At 41.3% G+C, this 22,382-nt stretch overlaps 1 protein-coding gene across 4 annotated transcripts in view; it reads left to right on the top strand.

The window, feature by feature from the left end:
* MAP3K13 (mitogen-activated protein kinase kinase kinase 13) overlaps nt 1-22,382 on the top strand; it is a 78,453-nt gene that overhangs the window by 20,373 nt on the left and 35,698 nt on the right. For 2 of the 4 annotated variants that reach the window (XM_057428959.1, XM_057428955.1), the window contains exon 3: nt 9,049-9,194. The exons of 1 other annotated variant lie outside the window; for it this stretch is intronic. The gene's annotated coding sequence lies outside the window, so the exon portion shown is untranslated. Of the gene's footprint in view, nt 1-9,048; nt 9,195-19,708; nt 20,177-22,382 lie in introns of those variants that run through there. One more of the 4 variants, XM_057428957.1, reaches the window with a different exon arrangement.

The following is a 22,382-nucleotide window of genomic DNA, read 5'->3' on the forward strand; positions in this document are numbered from 1 at the left end:
CCAGAGGCTGAACAGATTTTAACAGGCTCCATAGCATTTTCTGTTTGCTATTTCCTAGTTTTCCAGTGTTATCAGCTTTTGATGCTCTCATCCTGGGAATAAGGAAAGATAAGCACAGGGTTTTCCTGCTCCTGATGGTGCTTGTCCACTCAGTACTTATGGAGAGCTGGCTTGGGATAAGTGACATAACTCTAATAAGATATGGTTATGCTGCTGGAGAAAAACCTGGGTCTAATTGAACTTATGCACTTGATTTTAGTGAAGCCGTATATGTCTTGAGGATTGGAAACGGGGAGGAAGACTAGGTGTGTGGAGGAGAGAGAGGTAGTTGTACGAGTTGCAGCAAGTGTGTGTAGAAGGAAAAAGAATTAAGTCTGTGATGAGAAAGGTATAAATAGGGACAGAAAATATGCTCCTCTGAAGGTGGAGGGAAAAGAAGCAGATAATGGTGATCAGGTGACAGTCTGGTTAAAGTAAAGAGCAGGGAAGAAAAATAAAGGTGGATATCTCATGAGGTCATGGAATGCATTAACTTCTTTTTTAGGATCTTCTTGCATTTTAGGCAAGAAGAAACACATAATTAGCAACTTTTCTCCTCTCACATTTATTTAACCAGTCTGAGCTTATTGTTTAGGGTGGGATGGGAATAACTGAAGAAGATGATGGGTTTTATTTGCAAGGGTAACAGCACAGGGGGGAAATCCCTCCTTCTTCTGGTGGAACAGTTCCAGGTAAGTCCCTCTTCTGCTCCCAGGGCCTTGTGGGTTCATTTTCATCTCTATTTCCACATACATCTTCACTCTGGTTCTATAGTTTTGCAGTTTTTGTAACAGGCAGCATGATACCTTTAATTGGAGCATTTGCTGGTTTCTAAGATGTGGTGCCATGGCTCGTGTTCTCAGGTGATGTTATCCCAAGCACTGGGTCAAACTGTCAAAGCTGTGAAATCAAGGTACCTACTTCAGGGCTCTGTATATGTTGCTACTGCATTGTGCAATAGCAAAGAGAGAGAGCTGAGTAAATTGCTGGCTTGTGCACACTGCATCTGTAGTCCCAGGGATAAAAATCTCCCTGTTCTTTTTCTCCTATTTTTATACTTAGTTTTAACCTTTGTGTCATTAAGAACTCAAAGCAGGAGTGTGCAATTCAGCTGTGGCAGAACTATGCTTACTATGAATCTGCTACTTTGCTCAAATTAAACATTTATGGGGCCAGAGACTCCTCAGTGTTCCAGGCTTCCTACAGTGTGGTGATTATTTTCCCTGCACTTCGAAACAGCTCCTGCAAGAAATACATTGAAATTATCCTCCACGGGCCTCTCTCCTTACAAGCCCACCTTCCCTTTTTGTGTTCAGCTTGTTTTTTTCCCTTAACCATAGCTTACGGGGAACAGCTGTTGGTATAAGTATTGCTTAATATTCCCTGTGAGCTGGAAGATTTCACCCAAGTCTGATGGGCAGAAATCTGGCCTCAGTTATTTGTACCTATTTTCGTTTTCAGTGGTCTGTACCAAGCTGGTGTAATTGATCAAGAGCTCCTAATTCCTCAAACCAGGTAACAGTGCTGCAGCATGTTACCTGCTGATGCTGTAACCTGTGTTGACAGACTTGGTTTTTGCAGAGAGCAGTAGAATACCTTCTGAGGCTTGCATCTTATTTGCAGGCTGCTCTGTGGCTTGAAACCTGAGCAATAGTTCTGTTTGTTGGGCACACTGGGAGTGAAGATAACTTACAGAAAACAGAGTTGTTCCTGAGCCTAGTCAGAGACTTTTACAGGACCTAGGGGATGTTGCAAGAGCATGGTCTACTTCTTTGGTTTAACTTTTAGCTTAGAACAGTGCTCCACGGATGCTAAAAGCCCACGCTCCTAAAATAGATTGAGTAGAACAAGCTCTTTACTGATGACTCCTATTCAGGAGAGGAGAGAAGGAAGGTAACAATGAACAGATGGCAGGTATTAGTCATATCACCTAATAGATCTGAAGACCCTGGATGCTATTAGCACAAAGGTGGCGGAGAGAATGAGTTCTCCTATCAAACCAGACTAGATATTTAAGTTGCACAGGATAGAGATAGAGGGGATCTGAGAAAATAAGGGGACTTGCAGCCAAATGAGCTGAGTACGCTCACAGAGGCTCAAAGTCCTGGACAGATCCTGAGCCTGCTTTTACCTGCCCAATTTGAAAGCCATTCCCTTGTATGTTTGACAAGCCTCTCAGAGTATCACTCCTTGGAGCTGCCATGCTTGTAATGCCATTGTCTCTGCTGAAAGTCTAGTACAAAGGCCCAATACCTCAGAAATAACTGAATTCTTCCAGTTTCAATATCAGCTTGAATGGCATTATTCTAGCTTTTGCTATAATAAATGCATTGCAAGATCTGCTTGAGCCTTTCATGTAGTATCTAAATTGTCAGTGTGCACCTTGAAGTCTAATTTGGCTGGCCCAGCATCTCCTCTCAGCTCTAGATCACTGGTGTCTACACATTGACTGTGGCCCACTTGGCAGTAAGCTCATAGGAGCACAGCCTCTGAGATGCTACTGCCTGCTGGTTTGCTGGGAGCATACTGTGTAAATGAAATGTGCAATGTGTACAGTTGTTTATACATAAGTGGCTTCCAGCACACTTAACAGCACAGAGCAAGTAGGCCACTGAAGTACCTGTGGAGGCTTTGTGGGAGAAGTGCATTGTTTCCAGTTGATTGTTCTGATTGTGTTATTGCTATAATCGTTTGCTTTAAGGCCAGTCTCTCCAAAAGGCAGTGTGGCTGTGGCACACTGGAGGGTAGGAAGACAAGGTGCACATGTGGGCTCTTTTGATTTCTGTGTGCAGAGATGTGGTCATTGGGCATCACAACATCAGTCTGATCTCCCTGCACAATGGCTGTATCTTGGTGATATTCTATTTATTATTAATGAAAATCTTGAGCAACAGAGGCTGAATGTGTGGCCTCCTCTTTCTCCCATCTTTTGTTTCATCATACTGGTATTCATCTATAAAGAGAGCTGCTCTGCTAGAGATACTCCCATCATTTTTCTTACTTGTGCTCAGACCTTGGCAGAAGCCAAGCACCCTGTGGGTCTCTGAATTACAAGTACCATTTTGGTGGTGCCCTGGTTCTTTGGACCTCAGCTATTGCCCGAAACCTAATCATAGACTCATAGAATCATAGACTAGTTAGGGTTGGAAAGGACCTTAAGATCATCTAGTTCCAACCCCCCTGCTATGGGCAGGGACACCTCGCCTCGTGTCAACCAAGGCTCTGTCCAGCCTGGCCTTGAACACCACCAGGGATGGAGCATTCACAACTTCCTTGGGCAACCCATTCCAGTGCCTCACAACCCTCACAGTAAAGAACTTCTTCCTTACATCCAATCTAAACTTCACCTGTTTAAGTTTGAACCTGTTATCCCTTATCCTTTCACTACAGTCCCTAATGAAGTCCCTCCCCAATATCCCTATAGGCCCCCTTCAGATACTGGAAGGCTGCTGTGAGGTCTCCACGCAGCCTTCTCTTCTCCAGGCTGAACAGCCCCAACTTTCTCAGCCTGTCTTCATCCTCAGTCCCCTGATCATCCTCGTGGCCCTTCTCTGGACTTGTTCCAACAGTTCCCTGTCCTTTTTATGTTGAGGACACCAGAACTGCACACAATACTCCAGGTGAGGTCTCACAAGAGTAGAGCAGAGGGGCAGGATCACCTCCTTCGACCTGCTGGTCATGCTTCTTTTGATGCAGCCCAGGATTTGGTTGGCTTTCTGGGCTGCAAGCGCACACTGAAGCTGGCTCATGTTCATTTTCTCATCAACCAACACCCCCAAGTCCTTCTCCTTAGGGTTGCTCTCAATCTCTTCTTTGCCCAACCTGTAGCTGTGCCTGGGATTTCTCTGACCCAGGTGTAGGACCTTGCACTTGGCATGGTTAAACTTCATGAGGTTGGCATCAGCCCACCTCACAAGCGTGCCGAGGTCCCTCTGGATGGCATTCCTTCCCTCCAGTGTATCAGCCAAACCACACAGCTTGGTGTCATTGGCAAACTTGCTGAGGGTGCACTCAATCCCACTGTCCATGTCAGCAACAAAGATGTTAAACAAGACCGGTCCCAACACCGATCCCTGAGGGATGCCACTCGTTGCTGGTCTCCAGCCGGACATTGAGCCATTGACCACAACTCTTTGTGTGCGGCCATCCAGCCAGTTCTTTATCCACCGAGTGGTCCATCCATCAAATTGATGTCTCTCCAATTTAGAGACAAGGATGTCATGTGGGTCAGTGTCGAATGCTTTGCACAAGTCCAGGTAGGTGACATCAACTGTTCTACCCCTGTCCATCAGTTCTCTAGCCCCATCATAGAAGGCCACCAAATTGGTCAGGCAGGATTTCCCCTTAGTGAAGCCATGCTGGCTGTCACCAAGCACCTTAGCATGCCTTCCAGGAGAATCTGCTCCAAGATTTTGCCAGGCACAGAGGTGAGACTGACTGGTCTGTAATTCCCCGGGTCATCCATTTTCGCCTTCTTGAAAATGGGGTTATATTTCCCTTTTTCCTTAGATTCTCTTCCCTAAGATTCTCTTCCCCAAGGGTCCCTTAGGTTCTCTCTCTTCCCCTAGGTTCTCTCTCTTCCCCTAGGTTCTCTCTCTTCCCCTAGGTTCTCTCTCTTCCCCTAGGTTCTCTCTCTTCCCCTAGGTTCTCTCTCTTCCCCTAGGTTCTCTCTCTTCCCTTAGGTTCTCTCTCTTCCCTTAGGTTCTCTCTCTTCCCTTAGGTTCTCTCTCTTCCCTTAGGTTCTCTCTCTTCCCTTAGGTTCTCTCTCTTCCCTTAGGTCTCTCTCTCTTCCCTTAGGTTCTCTCTCTTCCCTTAGGTTCTCTCTCTTCCCTTAGGTTCTCTCTCTTCCCTTAGGTTCTCTCTCTTCCCTTAGGTTCTCTCTCTTCCCTTAGGTTCTCTCTCTTCCCTTAGGTTCTCTCTCTTCCCTTAGGTTCTCTCTCTTCCCTTAGGTTCTCTCTCTTCCCTTAGGTTCTCTCTCTTCCCTTAGGTTCTCTCTCTTCCCTTAGGTTCTCTCTCTTCCCTTAGGTTCTCTTAGATTCCCTTCTTCAGTATTCTCTTCTCTAATAGTCTCTTATGTTCTCTCGTATGTTCTCTTTTTTAATAGTCTCTAATAATCTCTTATGTTCTCTTTTCTTAAATTTGGTTCTCTTGGGATCTCTTGGGATGTCTTCTCTTAGGTTCTCTTAGAATCTCTCGGGTTCTCTTAAATTGTCTTAGAATCTCTTGTGTTATCTCACAGTCTCTCCTCAGAAACTCTTGTATTCTCTGGTCTTTGGTATTCTTTTCACTTTTATTCTCTTATAAGAGAGTAAACTAGAAAAAAGTATAAGAGAAGGGAAGAGAATGTAAGAGGAGAGAATGTAAGAGAAGATAATGTAACAGAATGCAAGATAGATTATAAGGGAAGAGAATATCAGAGAACATAATGGAAGTATATCTAAGAAAGAACTATTTGATTTCAGTACAGCTTGGTTTTTACCACAAGTAGAAGAGTTTTGGAGCAAAGAATGTTTTTTTTTCCTGTCAGTTCTTTAAACAAAATCCATCTGCAGGGATTACTGTTTGAATACAAGTTCAGAATTCTGCTGATATTTTGTTAGTATGAGAAATACCACATTGAAAGAATTCCTTGGATCCACTGTGATTATGTTAAAGAGGAAAAATCCAATTAATGGGTTATGTTTTGTAACTCAGTTTCTGGTTGGTATGAATTCTGTATTACATTCATTTGGATTTTGTTTGTTCTATTCACATTAATTGTTTCTACTATTAATAATTATTAAGTAAGTTGGTAGGTACATTTATGCATTCTTAAGAACTAAAATCTGTGATACACCATGCTGTCTTCTGTATTAGCATATAGATGCATAAAATCTCTAAGGGCGAATCTAGACAGCATCTGTTGAAAGCCAATAGAATACTACAAAAGCTGGTGGCAAATGAAAGTGCAGGAAGAGCTAAACTCATCTGGTGGTGAAAGTCCTCCAGCCCCAGAAACCCTTTCTCGTCTATGGGCCTGTCAGCTCCTACCTTTGCTACCAGTTATCAAATGGTGTTTGAAAACCTGGCCTCAGAAGGCTGCATTTTTAGTGTGAAATTCAATAATTTATTCCAGTGGCATTCTGCCAGCTTCGGGCATCTGGTGTCTCGTGGTTTCATGAACATCTCTCTAATTTTATGTGCTGTTTTCTATATATGCAAGCTATGTTTAAAACTATAGTGTAATCAAATACACTCTTTTTTTTTTTGTGTGTGTTTTTGATCTTCAAGTCTGTATTATTGTTTCATCTACAGTATCTACTTACAGTATTTTTTTTTTTTTCTAAGCAAGAATATAAACCTTGGTTTGTTTACATGCACCATTCCTGTCTTAAAGCAGTGGTAAAAATTGTAATTACTGGCTTTTGGGAGCTTTCTAAAATTGATTTCATAGAGTCATGTAACTTTATTACAAACAAAGGCAAGTATTTCTGTTTTTAATAGATAAAAGTTATAAACTCTGAAGTTTGTCAAATAAACCTGTTAAAGTATATGTATATTTACTCTGGGTTTTATCTTAAAGTAATCCCTCCTTACCTCCTTATCAGGAAGGAGTTCTTAACTGCTTAATAAATACACTTCTCAGTGGTGTGCTCATTAGGAATTAAACTACATATCTATGTGCTATGTTCCCAATTTCTGGGTGTGTTTGCTAAGTGATGTGATCTGTAACAATGTATATACATGTTCATCTGCTTTGGAGTGGTCAAATGTCTACACTTGTAAGGAATTTGGATAGCACATCTCTTATGTTTCTCTGTTGTATCCCCATCTTGATCTCAGGATGTGTCTGTGAGGCTGCTCTACTGGTGCCACCGAGTTGCTGGCTGTGTGCTTTTGTAATACTACTCGGGCACCAGCTCCTACTAGAGTAGTGCTGGTGTTGGTGGCCAGTGGTTTCAACTTCAGGCAGTGCACACCAGAGCTGGGCTGGTTTATCTCATTTGGGGATTTTCTTGTTCTCTGCAAACTGCTGACTAAAATGGGTGAAGTCCTCCCTGAGGAGCATTGTCACTTGCTTTAGGTAACGCAGTATGAAGGCACAGCAAGAGGCTTTAATGCATTGGTGGAAATACCTTCTGCTCCTGATGGTGGAGCAGTGTAAATGGATGAACAGATTCACTACAGTTGTGTATCTGTCATTGCCAATATTGATGTATTGCTTCCAGGAAAGTGATTGACCTGGAAATTAGTCTGTAAATAAATGGTTAATATGGGGCAATAGCGGCTGCAGGTCAGTAGTTTCTCCTGCAAAGAATATTTCTATGTCCCTCTTTCTATTCCCAAATACAGTGTATGTAGCCTAACCTTGACTTCCTACTGGGAATGTGTAATTACCTTTCCTGGTTGTGTGGCAAATTAGAGAAGGTAAGAGAACTAATACAGATTAAAATAAAATGGCAGTGGTGACAAGACTTAGTGTTCTTGGTAGAAAACCAGCAAATGTGTGCTGGGCTGAGCTATGAGTGACAGGGATTTGGTTTGTAGGACTTGTTTTCACTACTCCTCGGTTAGTAGTTTTTAAGGCATATTCAATAGAAATTATTCATCTTCTGTAATTGTGAACTGTTTTTTTCTCAACTGCAGATCTTCACATTTCTTTCCTGTAGCAGAGTGTAACTGTTATTCTCTTGTGTGTATAATTGTAATGACCAAGTCCTAACTCCTTCTGAGATTGTTTTCCTGCTACCATTGAAAGTGACTGTTTCAGAAGGTGTGACTGCTGATAATTTAATGTATGAGAATAAAAGAATATCAGAAAAAGTTGTGAAGAGTGTGGGGTGAATTGCTCTGTGGGAGGGACCCCTAAGAATAAAACCAGCTCCCACTGATAGTCATTGCTGTCTCCCATACAAGAGTGCTGGTGGCACCTTCTTTCTTGCTGAGGACTGGTGTTATACATCCCCTTCTTGTTTCCTCCATAATTTATTAAATAATCCTGAAAGTTAATCTTGGGTTAAATCAAAGTATGCAGTGTTAACGTGTTAGGGGAATGAGCAATGCTTGCTCCTTCTTCTGCAAAATAGAAATACACTAAACTTCCCAAACTTGGGGAGTGGTTTTGAGACCAGTTGAATCACATGAGGCAGATAGTGCCTATATTTTTGCAAGGCCACTCAGCTTATGTTGTCTAAAGTCTCTTCATGCTGGGAAAACAGTTGTGCTGGTATTACTGAATCCCTTCTTCAGTGTTGTAGTAGCCTTGTTGTGTCCATGATGATTAAGGATATATGGAAAGCAATGTTTGAGGGTAGAGGTAATCCTTACTTAAGATCAGTTAGTTTAGTGTTTTGCATTAAAGACTAGCATTAGCCAGTTGCGTAATTTAAAGTTGTTGATTAATTTTATGCATAACTGGCTTTAGTCTTTGTAGCCTTGTAGATTTTTGAGGAGTGGGAAGAAGATGCAGTAGGCTCAGGGTTGGCAGTCTCAGTATTCGTTGTCTCTTTGCTTGCATATTTCTGATAGCAAGAGGAACAATGGTATTATGAGTTGTATATACATAGGAGGACTGTAATAACCTATGCTTTTCCTAAAATTTGCTTGAAAGGGAGAAAACAAATAATGTGGAGTTCAGGTAAAACACTAAGTGCGAAAAATCATTAGCAGATTATCTTGAAGCATGTTATTTTGAAGTCTAATCCAATCCTGAATGGTGTAATTTGTAATAAGGAAAGCCTTGAGCTCTTTTACTGGAGCTGCTTGCTTAATTTAGATTAAAATTGTGCCACAAAAGGATTAGAGAGTGTATGCCTGTGCTTAGAAAGGATGTACTAAATGTTTTGAGGCATTTTTCTACTCCCAGCCTCTTTTTTGAATGTGCCTACTTAATTTGGGATGTTTTCTGCTGTGTTTTAATGTGCCAAGTAACATCAGGCTGTGCTAATGGGATGTTTCAGGTTGATCTTAGGAGCATTTATTTAAGTGCATCTTTGGTAGTAGGATTTTGAGTTTTCTTGTTCTTTCTAGGGAGAAGATTTCAGTGCTGGATTGTCCTAAACATTACCTATGGTGCAACTTCAGAGAACAGCTTGATTTATCTGACTTGAAGAGGAAGCACGTGTGCAGTAAGCCAAGAGGACATGGGCTTTCAGTGCATCTGGAAAAATGATCAGGTATCAGCAGTTGTTGACATTTAAACTGTAGTAACCAGTCAGAAGCTGGAGAAGGCATGAAGCGGTAACATACTCACTCCTGCAGTTGTCCTTAAATTTTAGATATGCTTTCCTTTTGAGGTTAGGGAATGAGGTGAGTTCACCTCTTCTCATGTTATACTGTGTCCATAGCTCAATTGCAGACACCTAATGGGATCCAGTTCAGATGTGGGCAAGTGCCAAAGAGGTGTTTCCGTAGATTAAAGTTAATCTTACAGTGTTCAGATTTTTTTAAATATAACTTGGACTTTGAAAGCGTTTGAATCTCTTAATTCAGGTTTATTAATTCTGAGAGGGGATAATTTTGATATTTTTCATTGTCCTTTGGTGACTGGCTGGAGAATGCAGATATCCTTACAGGAATCCAGGCTCTTGTAGCTAGAGTGGAGACACCAGCAAAGCTCCAGAAAATGCAGTGTTGTGGTTCATTTTGAAATCTGAGCAGGTTATTGGTTTAGTGAGGTAAGAACTCAATGGTTTTAGCTATTTGTTTTCAGGCAGCTGTTCTTGATTCAAAAATGATGTCAAATGTCTGGAGTAGTATCAGACTTTGCTATTGGAGGTGAGTGCTCTGAGTAGGTACTTTGTTTAGCTGGCTCTCTTGCTGATTCTGTGTCTGATGTCTGTTGCTATAGGTAGTACAGAGCTTGTGCACATCTGGTGTCCTACCTCTGATACTTCCCTTTGGCAATTATCAGCCATGATCAGGGATGTGCTTTAGCAAGCTCCCAGCCCATTTTGTTATAGTAAAGGGGGGGATTCATTAAAAGTAGCTTGGCACTTCTGCGGTAGACAGAATTTGTTTGTTTTGTACTTCTGTTCACAGTTGTGCTGTCTGTCTTTGGGAAGAAAGAGCCTGCATCACGGAGGAGGTGACTACTACCGGGGAGCAGCCAGGTTTAGCTTCAGGAGAGGAGCTCTGGGAGGCTGAGCAGTGCAAGGAAGAGGCAGGGAGTGAGAGATGCAGTAGGCAGCCAGAAGTCTGCCACTCGTGTAGGGTAACACTGAGAAGCAGTCCTCAGAGGTGATGACAAACTTCCCTAGGGATCAGACAGCACTGGGCAGAGTTTGCTGCAATTGGAACATTGAGGGCCAAATGGAAGGCTGGGAACAAGGCGAAGCAGGCAGGGGGGTGCTATATAAACCCTTCCTATTTCTAGTCTGACTGACCTAGTCCCTCTGAGTTTCCCTTACGGAAAACATTCTAGTTCATAGTCTAAGAAAACTTGGCTCTTTTCTTCAAGGAGCTTCCTGCAAGGTCTGTGGCAAAAAGTTTTAACTGAAAAGGAGTCCAGGCTCAGACAGGTGGATCCAGAAAATTTCATTTTCTGAGGAGTGGCCAGCCATGTAAGAGCACCCTTGGGCATGACAGAGCGACCACTTAGGACACAGGTTAGGGGCTTTAAGAGGGCTGTTGTCCTTCAAGTGTACTGTTCTTTCTCTTTGCCCTCTGAGTGAGTCACTGTGGTCTGCTGGCACTTTTGAAACATGATGTAAATGGCTCAAGGTTTCTTTCTTTGTCTCATATTCTCTAATAGTCTAATGTATCAGTGTGAGCTTGTAATATTTTTTGTAATGGAGATCACTGTTGGTGTTAGCAGGACACTTCCTGTGTTATGGATATTGCTCTTTCAAGGAATATACCACCTGTTGAATGTGGGTTTTTTAGTTTAACTACACCTATTTTATGTATTGCAAAATTTGTTAGTTAGCAAATGTTCATATATCTCTGTAAAGAACTGAAAAGGAGCAAAATGTATAAAAATTCTGTAATCTTTTGGGAATTAAGTTTAGAGGAATATTTTAAAAAAATTGTTTCTTGTTTTCTTTATAGATGTTAGCTGAAAAATCTCTTATCCTTGTCTCTAACTGTAAAATCGTGTAAAGTTTTCTTCAGTTAGTGAATGGATATATGCATAATAGAAGAAAACATTTATGTGCTTCGCTTAAGGAGACTAAAAATGGTTTTGTTCTGTAAATATTCTTACGGTTGTATGATCTTTGTCATAAGGAGATAACTTCATGCAGAGAAGGCTACAGCTATGTAAGTTTTAAGAGGTGTCTGAGCCACTTTTGAGTGGGGTTGCAAGAAGAAATGAGATAGAGCTACATTTTGGGATTAATTTCTTAATATAAAAGCTGTCAATTTTTATCTGTTCTCTGAGGAGTGGTGGGTGCTGTAGAGGTAGAGCATCCATATATTTAGACTTTAGCTGTCTCTCATTAAGAGTTATAAATAAGGTGAAGTATTTTACTGAAGAATTGAATTCTCCCTTGATGTGAATGTGGTTTCATTTCAATGAAAGCAATTAGTTGCATGAGCTACCCTGTCCTTTCTTCATCAACGACACTTCATCAGTTACTTCATTGGCATTGCTGCTTCTTATTTAGCTTTTTTTTTTTCAGTTAATAGACAAGGCACTCTATATTGCAGTGCCATATGCATAGCAGCAATGTAATAGAGGTGGCTTAAGGATAGAAAGTGTGGCTTGTAAGGGGGTTTGACATTTATAGATGGTATGTAATGGGAGAGCAACTGAACCAGGCAAGCTTCTAATTATGTAGCTTGTCATGGTTCTTTCCTCCAGTATATTAATTTTTTGTGGAAAGTATACATGCGTATCCTGTAAACCTTTTCTTATTAATAAGGGGGAAATTAGAGCTTGAGCAGGCTCACATCTGTCTGCTTGAAAAGAAGTGCAGTCACTTTTTTCACTCTGTTTATGGAGGCCTATAGGTTATAAACCACTCTTGTGAAAGGGTTGTCCTGGAAGGTCTTGGGGTTAATGCTTCAGCTGACATGTTTTTGAACGTGCCTCTCATGCTTTCTCTCTTAGCCATTACTTGACTTCACTAATGTGGTGCTTATTTTCCCTGAATAGGCAAAACCTGTGCATTGCAATGTTGACGATTTGATTGAGTTGGTTGGAGTATTAGGAAATCAGCTAACTTTTATGTGCCCTTTTGATGAAGGCTGTTTAAATTTGCTTGTCCCTTAAAGTCAGTTCTGTGACTTAATTCAGAAAGCAAGTGTTTAGTATCTCATACAGCATCTCCTGAAAGAGTCCTGATTTGGGGTGCCTTCTACATCTTGCTGCATTGTCCAAAATTGATCAAAATCACCACTGCCAACAAGTTTAATGTTCTCTATCTGAATATTCTGGACTAAAAATCTGTTAATCATGATTGTAACTGTATAAGGTGTTGTCATAACTTCATGAAACGAGTAATTCTGTGTCAAGAATCAAGAGGATTCTTTTAGGGTCTGCATTTAGCAGCGGGGGAACAGAACAGGTTTTTTTCGATAGAGGAAAGACAAGCAGAAAGCTCTGAAGCAAAAGCTACTGATAGCCTCGTGACTGATGCTAGTCTTGGAGGAAGATGCTCAGCTGGTTTTATTTGTCTTGAGAATATTTATGTAAAGCTGATCCACTGTTCCTGAAAGAATTGTATCACAGGACTACAGAGAAGACTGTTAGTACTAAATATAGTGCCTAATTCTGGCAGTCTCTGACTTACAAATGCTTGAATTCCGCTGTCAGCAGTTTTTGTAGGATGGTGGTTTTTTGTTGGTTTTTTTTTGGTAGAAATCTGAATAATATTCCTCAGAGAGGTTGTGTAACAGTAACAAGGATGAAGGATTTAATTTGGCAAGACCTTATACTGCAAAAGATCAGATTAATTTTTTAGCTTCTGGTCTTGCTGCAAAGCTTTCAGTATTTTGATATCTTCATAGAAGAGGCCTGAAAGGTTCCAAAAGATCATCTTGACCTTTTGCATTAAATCATCATCACTATTACTGGACAGTTCTTAAGATGATTTTTCTTTTACCTCATAATGGGAGGCAGTGTGACTTCCTTGAGCTGGTGTTTTCACTGTTTACCATTTAGAAAAGTTCTTCTAGTGGCCTAGGTAAATTTTTCTTGTTGCATTTTGGGTCCAGTGCTCTTCCTACTCAGCACAGATGTGGAGGATAGATTTCCTCTTTCTTTGCAGAAACTGTTTTTTATCTTTAAAGAGTACATCATACCTCAATCCTAGCTTCTTTTTTTACTCTGTTCAGATGGAGTAACCCCAGTGAGTTAGCTCACTCATCCCTCATAGCTCTCCTTACTGTCTGTCTTGTAGTTCTGGCATGGTTTCTCTCTTTCTTGACAAGCCTGACCCATAAATGGCCTTTACCAAAGGCCTTATAAAAACTAAGTAGATTGGGAATTTCTGCTTCTTCAAAGGATAGAAGTTGCCTTGTTTGTGACAACTTGGTATTCATAATTTGTGCTCAGTCTGTGATCCTCTCTACCTTGAATCCTTATCTACACACCAGCTGCTCAGCAGCTGATTCTATATTTATTCAGGTGATTTTTTTTCCTCTGAGCAGAACTTGACCTTAGGGAATTGTACCACATTTTTTAATCACTTCTCCAGTTTCATTAATTCCTCCCTGCAATAGCTTCCCATTTATGCATGCCTTTTTATAGGAATATGTTGTTTTATGGGAATAACATAAATTACAGGACTTTTCTTTCCAGATGGCACTAATATTGAGGCTTCGTTGTCAGGTCTCTCATTTCTTTTGCAGGCTCCTAACCTGGGAGAGGAAAGGTGACTGTAGCTCAGTTGGCTTTAAATGTGTCCCTTAGAACAGCTAATTATGCATACTTATTTTTACTTGCAGTATTTCTCACTGCTGACAATTCTACTAGAGTCAATTATTGTTACGGAAGACTTCATTTTGGCATGTTCTCTAAAACAAATAGATCTGCTTTTTTCACATGGCCTCTGCTAATGATTCTGCAAATGATTTCTAGAGGAAAAAAAACAGCAGAGAAACACATTTTTCATTTTTCTAGTTGTATTACCCTACTCCTGACTATCTGTATTCAGGCTGACTTCCTGTTTGTTCATCCTCTCCTTGATAATTGTACAGCCCATTGTCTGATTTCAACCACATGTTAGAGGTGGAGGTTTTAAGATAATGAAATTCCAACAGGTTTTGCACAAACAGATGGGGGAGCTTGGAAAGAGATAAATGAAGTGCCCTCACACACCCCTGGCTAAGGGAAAGCATGTGGCCAGAGTCCATGTAGTTTCAGGTGTCAGAGACTTCCCTCAAGGAGGAACACCTTAGTTAGCAGCTTCCCCAGACACAAGGGTGCTGTCTATGTGCACGTTCTGCTTTACGTGTCTCCTCTGTGCTTCCTGCCAGCTGGCCATGATGACTGTAAATCTGGAAAGACTGTTGTTCACTTGCTGCATTAACTGCCTTTTTAGCAGCAAGGAAATAGGCTGTCATGTCTCTTCTGTAGTAGTGCTTTCTTTCCTGATGGAGTTCCAGAGCTTTTCTTTATGGTGGAACCAGGCCATCTTCCTTCAGGAAGATAAAAATCTGCAAAGGTACTCTTTTGAGCTTCCCCAGCCTTATCAGTGCATGTTGCTTTTGTTGTAGTGGCATGCCTTCTCCTAAAACTGCACAGACTTCTGTCTTTGTGAGGAACCTGAAAATCAGGGCACCTCTGGAAAGAGTAGATGTGCTGGGAAAATCACCCGAAAACTCCTTAAAAAAGAATGTATACCAGCCTCAGGCTTAACGAAGGAAAGACGTTAATGACTTTAAGCTGAAAGAGAGATTTAGATTATATATTAGGAAGAAATTCTTCCCTGTGAGGGTGGTGAGGTGCTGGCTCAGGTTGCCCAGAGAAGCTGTGGCTGCCCCTTCCCTGGTAGTGTTCAAGGTCAGGTTGGACAGGGCTTGAAGCAAGCAAGCTGCTCTATGGAGGGTGTCCCTGCCCATGGTGGGGGGTTGGAACTGGATGAGCTTTAAGGTCCCTTCCAGCCCAAACCATTCTGTGATAATGCATTTTGTCTTGTCATTCTAGTGCCTTTAGTGTAATTTTTTTCCCTTTTAGTTCCTGGAGTGTTGATAAAGGTGATACAAGGTTAAAGGAAGTCATCATATAGTCTTATGTACTCCTACCCATCATATCTTGCAGGGCACACTCAGTCAGAAAACCCCCAACAACTGGCAACTGTGTGAATGACCTTTTTTGTTGTAAGAAGCCTCTCTTTGGTCACAGAATTTGGTAACAATTTCATTTGAAGACTGTAGGGTGGTGGTACAAGTGTCTGTGAGTTTGTTTGAATGGCTTTTGGGCAGACAGTTGACTATACGGGTAGCTTTCTCTCAAGCTATTGCACATCTATGAGTTTGCAGCCATCTCAAGCTCTCTGCTTTCATTTTTAAGCAGACCTAAACCTCTCATCATGGCTCACTTATTATGCTGTCTTGTGAGCTGAGGAAGCTCTGATGTTTCTGATCTGAAAGGGTCCAAGCCTTGTTCTAGGGATAGTCCTATTGCCTGTGGAGCAGCAACTTGGTCACCCAAATGTACATCCTAGATTTATCCTACTCCAAAGGCAGCCTCTTATTGGGTGTAGGGTTCATCTTCCAGGTGGTGGCTCTTTAGCTGCCGCAGGAGCAGCAAGGCAGGGCCAGGGTCTGGAATCACTATGGCTGTCCTGTTGTAAATGGACTCCCTTTCAAAACAGGGCTCATAGTTATGGCCCTGGCTGAAATTACAACTCACCTGTTCTCATGGTATTGCATATGCCAAAAGGTTTGGGGCTTTTTGAGTGTCTTTTTGTCCTTTGGTCACAATTCTTGACTCCTAACTCTTGGTGATGGTCCTGTCAAATTGTAGTTCCTCTTCACCTGCCTTTGCGGGGAGGACTTCTCAAAGTTCCAGATCCAGGGAGATCCTGGTTAGAAGCCTGAAGATCTGATGGTGAAAGGTTTCAGTATGATCCTTTTCCTTTCCGTTGCCCACCCCACTGCTAAGGGTTAGGACATTCAGAAGAGGAATGTACGCCTACAGGTTTGGAAGAGTGGATCAAAGATTTCATGGAGTTTTAGAACTTGACAGTAAAATGTCCCACTAGCTACCCTAACCGTGCAAATATTTACCTAGGCTTTCTCCTGTTAGAGAATCATTTGCTGTTTCACCTCACCTATTTACTAATCTAGGTAGAAAGCTTTTACAGTGGAGTCCCTCTTGTACCTTCAGGTGTGTGTCAGATAAGTTTCTAAACAGCCTTATTGATGCATGATTATGGAATTAGCCTTTGAGTCACTTTCATCGCTTTTCTAATTTTCTGCTTTTGTTAGTGGAATACGCAACAGTAAGTGTTAGGCATTTACTTTGATTTTTTTTCTTTGCTTCCCTTTGTGTCTGTTACTGGTCACCATCAGAGACAGGACACTGGGATGAATGGGACTTTGCTGTGATGCAGCAGAACTTTTCCAATCAGAGGTGCTATTAGGATTTTTGGCCAGGATTCAGCATCAAGTTACCAAGGACTACAAATAGCAAACGTATGCTACTTTTTAATATTGGCACAATATTGTTATTCTCAGTCTTCTGCAATTTTAGTAGTTTTCAGGGGTATTAAAATTGAAGGTCACGGGGGTTGGAGAACTTGTTAAATGATTATTTTAGGACTGGGCTGAAATTACTATGATGTGCCAACTTGAAACGTTATGTCTAGCAGATGCTGTATAACATTCCTTGGAGTTGCTAATTGGCTTGAAAGCACTTAATTATCTTCTTTTTCAAAAGTGGCAAACAGATACTTTTTAGCTACTTGTAGCTTTCCTTTTTGCACCCCTTACTGCCACTTTTGCCTACTATGTCTCTCAGTGGTCTAGTTACTTAGTTACTCATGTATTCTTTCTGAAATCCTGCTCCCTGTGAACGGTTCACTGGCACTTGTGTGGTCCCTCATGAAGTTTGGGGTTTCTTTAATATCCTTGCTGTACTCTGTACTTTTTTTCCCATTTTCACATTGATACTGAGCTAAACTTATCCACAGGATTGTGTTTGGGTGTCTGATACCTACAGTTCCCTGCATCTACTAGTGGTTTTGTCTAAATGAGGAGGAGGAAAATAATTACTCTTTGTGATACAGATCCACTTAGTTGCCACTGAACGCACTATGTAATGTGTACTGTTAAAATATGTAATCGGTTGCAACCATCCTGTTTTCTAATGCTAATATTATTTGGCTACCGACATGATCTTTTGACAGCCACCAATTTTAGGCCAATGATTGTATTTCCTTTTCCATCACAAGTTAAAGTATTTGGCTTGCTTTACATTCAGGACCTTTGTGTTTGGAGATTTTAACCTGAGCTGTTGAGACACAGATGAAATTGAGTGTTGGTATGTTGAACCAAGTCACCATGGAGAATTAAAATCTGAGTTGTATGTGCAAGCTCTTTTCTCCTGCTGGAGTCTTCCTGGAGTTTTGTTCCCACTTATTTCCCCAGCTGGGTGATTGTTTTTTTGTTTTTTTGTTTTTTTGTTTTTTTTTAAATGTCACTGCAATTAACTGTTGGAATCCTCCAAAAATTATTTTCATTTCTATTTTTATTCTGACTTTTCTTGTTCTATAGCAATATTTCTCTTTTTGTTCCACTTCTTGCATGTGGTACTGTGCTCCCCCTTCTAGTTCCTGAACTTACCCCTTTTTGCTTTAGGGTAAGAGAGTACATTAACATTTTTGTTTCTGTTCCGAAAATGCCAGGGAAATCTGGAAACTGTTGTTCTTGTGCCACCGTGGTGATGGCAGTTAAAAGCAGTGTTGGGCTCTGAAGGGAAAGGAAAGCAGGGAATCAGAGCAGGTCTAAGTACCCTGGTGCAACTGGGGTTTGAAATAGTGACACGAAATGATGCCTTTGAAGAGGAGATGTCTCGCCATACCTGCGCGTCTGCTTCTCCTTTTGTATAGTAGTGCTCAGTCTGCAGTTGTATTGCCTGGATAGAAATCTTATGCCTAGTGTTTTGTGACTTTTAGTTCTTAAACAGTGGATATTTCTTCAACTAAAGCTAACTTGTGCTTTCTTTGGCTTCCAAAGTAGGTAACAAGAAATTTGCATTAATTTTAATTTTATCTGGCCAGCTTTATAAAGCCCAATTAAAAAATCCAAGTCCAAAATCAAAGCTCAATTTATTGTGGCTGCTGTCGAATTTAGAGCACACTGATGCATTTCCATCATTGCAACTTTTTTGTGGGTGATAGTATTGAATAATACACTATGGTACAACTAATAGATGAAGATGTGCAAAGAAGCACATGTAGAAGTTCAACAGCTCCCAGGCAGCATCTTTTGACATAACATAACTGGAGAAGAACTGCATGCAGAACTACTGCTCTGTCCCCTTTCCTTGTTTCATGTCAAATATGCATTAAAAATATAAACTACTGCCTTAATATATGTAAACCCCACATATCTTCTCATACACATGCATTTTTAGCTAGGCATTGTCTCTGTAGGGGTGGCTGTGTTGGCCTCCAGGAAGGCTTTTGCATCCTGCCCTCCTTCTCCCTTCACACAAACTGGAATAACTGGTGCTGGCTCACATGATATCACTCGTGTAGCACAAAATCCTTGGTTTCTAAACCCAGATCTGCAGTGTTGTTACATCCAGTCCTGGTTTATTTTGGGATGTTACCCAGTTTTCATAAGGAAAGGAGGGATTCTCTCAGACACTCTCCTGAGATGTGCTCCACCAGAGTAGCTTTTTGGGACATCCTATTTTGGTATAACTGCTTCCTACTTGCTAGCAAAAGAGGTGGTGAAAGTATATAGAAATTCTGGCTCAATAATTGTTTAGATTGAGTTTTAAAGGCCAAATTGGTGAATTCTGGTAAACCCTGGGGTGGTGTAATTGCATATCTTACAGCCTACGTTCTTCTTTAAACCTTAACCTTAATTCCTAGTTATGCTCATCCCTCCAGTCCTTCCCTCATATTTCAAAGCTACAGAAATAAGGCAGAACTCATGCGCTTACCCTGTCCAGGTCCAAGTTAATCATAGCTGTTCTTGTGCATTCACCACGACATTGCCATCTATTTGAGTGTCCCAAAATGACACCCTGCCTCCTTACATCTGCTGTGCAGTTTTAAGTATGTCCATTGGTATGGAATTGAAAATGAAATGAAAATGGCTGGTAGGCTGCTCTGTGGTTATGTTGTGCCCATCATTTATTACGTAGCTGTAAGCGTGAAACTGTACGTGCTCCAGTTCTTGTTTCTGAATGTGTGCAATGTTGTGAGCTTGTCTGCCCACTGTTGGGAACGTTTGAGGAGAGCTGAATGCGTGATTTTGTTAGCGCTCCTATTTTTATTTTGTTGGTGCTTTTGCATCACTAATCAAACACAAGCCTCCTATTGTTCTCCCTGCAGCTTCCTCCGGTACATGCTTATATTTAGTTATTTTAATAATAACACCCAGGGTTTGTAATCCTGCAAGCAGCCAGGGAGATGATAAACTCCTTTGCTGATTACTAAATACATTTGATTCATATAACAGATGGCTGTTATTTGATAGGCTGTTGTTATCCAAGCCGTACGGAGGGGCAGAGATTCACTGGAGCAATGACTTGAAGGCATTAGAGGATGTCCTCACCCGCTCCTCTCTGTGGAATGGCAGCAGCGATGCCATTTTACCCAACAGCTTCACTTGGGTCATGAACAACTTGTTTCCAGTGTCCTCTCCTGCACATCGCAGCCCTTCCTGCTCGTGGGGGAGCACCACGGCCTGGCCCCTTGGGGCGGCTCAGCGCTGGGCTCTGGATAGTGGGTACCCAGCTCTGTGGTGGCAGAAGGCTGCCGGCGGTGCCCACGCCGATTGGCTGCCCCCCTGCTCCCTGCTCCTGCTCACCGAATCTGGGAACAGCCCGATTTACATCCATTCATGAATCCTGACGTCAGCACGCTTCGGTGCTTCTTTGCAGCAGGCTGCAGGGTTGTGTGGGTGGAATTTCCTTTTATTTTGCAACACTTCCTTTCCTTTTTTTTTTTCCTTTTTTCTTTTTTTTTTTTTTTTGCCTTCCATCTTTTTTAAAACAAGAAAATGGAGCATCACATTGGGAATCTTCATCCTTGTGAGTACCTAGATGAAAATGTCTTTTTCTCATTAAGCATGTGGGTTTGTGTGTGTGTGTTTAATGGTCAGCTTTACCCTTTCACCATTTATATCAGAAGGACAGATGGATGTTGCATTTGTGATGTGAAAGGGCTGGGGAAAAAATGATGCTGAAAGAAGGGAGCAGGAAACCTAAACCTGGATTTATCCATCAGTGCACATAGATCTGATAGCTGGCCTGTCCTTTTGCGTGTCGGTGTGCTAGACATTTTTCAGTTGCAATTTTGCACGTTATCTTCTTGTGCCCCCCTTTTAAAGGGGAAGGGAATGGCAATGGAGAATGGATATATATGGAATATACAGGGAATGACATAAGAATTGCTGAAGATAATATCAAGAAGCAGAACTGTATTTTTTGCCTTCTAGGCAATCATAATTTTTTCCCCTTGTGGTCTAATCAAACAATTCCTCTGTTGTATTATAGTAATCAATAACTGAATTTTGTTTTTGAGATGAAGAAGAGATGTGGTTTTCTTCCTATCAGCCGGGTAGGAATTTGTTCCATTATTATTATTGAAAATAGGAGTTTGAGCTGTCTCTTTTGTGCTGAACACATGATTTTTAGCCCTCATTTTCCTAATAGATGAGGAAGCTAGGAGTAAAGGATACTGTTCACTGGGGCAAGATTTGTCATATTCTTGCTTAGCTTAATGGGGCATGATGTCATGTTTTTTTCCCATGAAATGAGTGCAGATGCTCTTTTTTTTGTTTTGGGGGGGTGGTTTAAATACTGCAATAGCTTCATCACAGCAAGCCACATGTCTCTCATGTAAATGAAAAACTGGGTATTTTAAGTTGATCTGGAGAAAGATGACATCAGGCCTATGTGTTTGGATATACTGATTTTTACTAATAGTCTGTTCAACAGAAGAATCTGGAGGAATATATTTAGATTGATAGTTTTGAAGGAGAAATTATGGGAATATTTGAAATAAAAAACAAATGGCTGAAGTAAAGTGCAAAGACTCCGCCAGTCTGACTTCCCAGTGTGGGCAGTTGTCACAGTGTGTGGGGGTGTGTGTGTGTAGCCACAGACATCCCGGGATGGCCTAGAATGTGGAGGTGAAAGTTGCCAGTGCTTTGAAAGTTTTTGTTACTATCCTTTTTGTTGTGTCCCCAAGTGTATGAGGGTTTTTGTTTGCAGAGAGAGAGGCAACCCTTTGAACCTTTGTTTGTGTGGTAGACCTCAGCTGTGAAACACAAATAAATCCTGATTTTGATGTGGTAGTGGTTTTTGTTTGTTTGTTTTGCTTTACCACCAGTTTTGTTTCCTGTATTTTGGTCCGCCAGTCTGATTCTTTGATCTGGAATGGTTCTGTCATTCAGATTTGTCTTTGTCCCTTGCTGCCTGATAGTTTAATTTATAGCTGGCATTCGTTTTGACCCCTGTGCCTGGAATTAGGAAATAACTTCTAGCACAGAATATATGGTAGAGACTCTTAAACTTCTCAGCTGTATGTGAACTTGTGTTTAAGAATGTTTGGGTTTGGGTTTTTTTGGTTGCATTTTTAACCTTCCTCTTTTGTTTCCTATTGTAAAGATTTGGTAAATGGCTTATCTCCAGTGGATCAGAAAATTGACTAGTGATTTATTGGACAATCTCTTCCTAAGTAAGCTGTTTCACAATTAGTAGTTATTAGAAAATGGTTCTGCTCTAAGCAGTGGCAGGGTGAGAAAGGTTTTACAGTTATTTCCTGTGTTCTCATGACTTTATTAACAACAAATGTGAGATGGTGACTGATTGGACTGGAGTTGTCCATATCTGGTACCAATTCCAGGCTTTCTGCAGTCTTGATGTGTGGATTTGATTTCAAATAGCAGGACTTCTCAAGATGGTAGTTTTAAAATAAAGCTTCTATATATCAAACTAAAGAAGTTTGACACTGATCATATGAGCAGATTAAAATCAGTGCAGGTTCCTCTTCAGCAGTGGTCCTTGGGGCCGGGGTAGGCAGGGAAAGGTGGCCACACCTTGATGTGCATAAAGCATTGTAGCCAAGCTCTCACCTGGTGTCCTGTGTTTGGAGGAAAACAGCAGCAGCAGATTTAGTGCCTTACAGCTGCCAGTGAGTTTCTCAGCCGTTACTGAATCAAAATGTGTCACCTGAGGCAAATATTACCTCTGCAACCTCAGAGAGGGCTGAAGCTCTTGGACAGCTGGCACT

The sequence above is a fragment of the Pezoporus wallicus genome, unplaced genomic scaffold (genome assembly GCF_028554395.1).
Source record: "Pezoporus wallicus isolate ANWC-B61680 ecotype Strahan unplaced genomic scaffold, APGP_CSIRO_Pwel_v1 contig_593, whole genome shotgun sequence".
NCBI classification, from domain to species: domain Eukaryota; kingdom Metazoa; phylum Chordata; class Aves; order Psittaciformes; family Psittacidae; genus Pezoporus; species Pezoporus wallicus.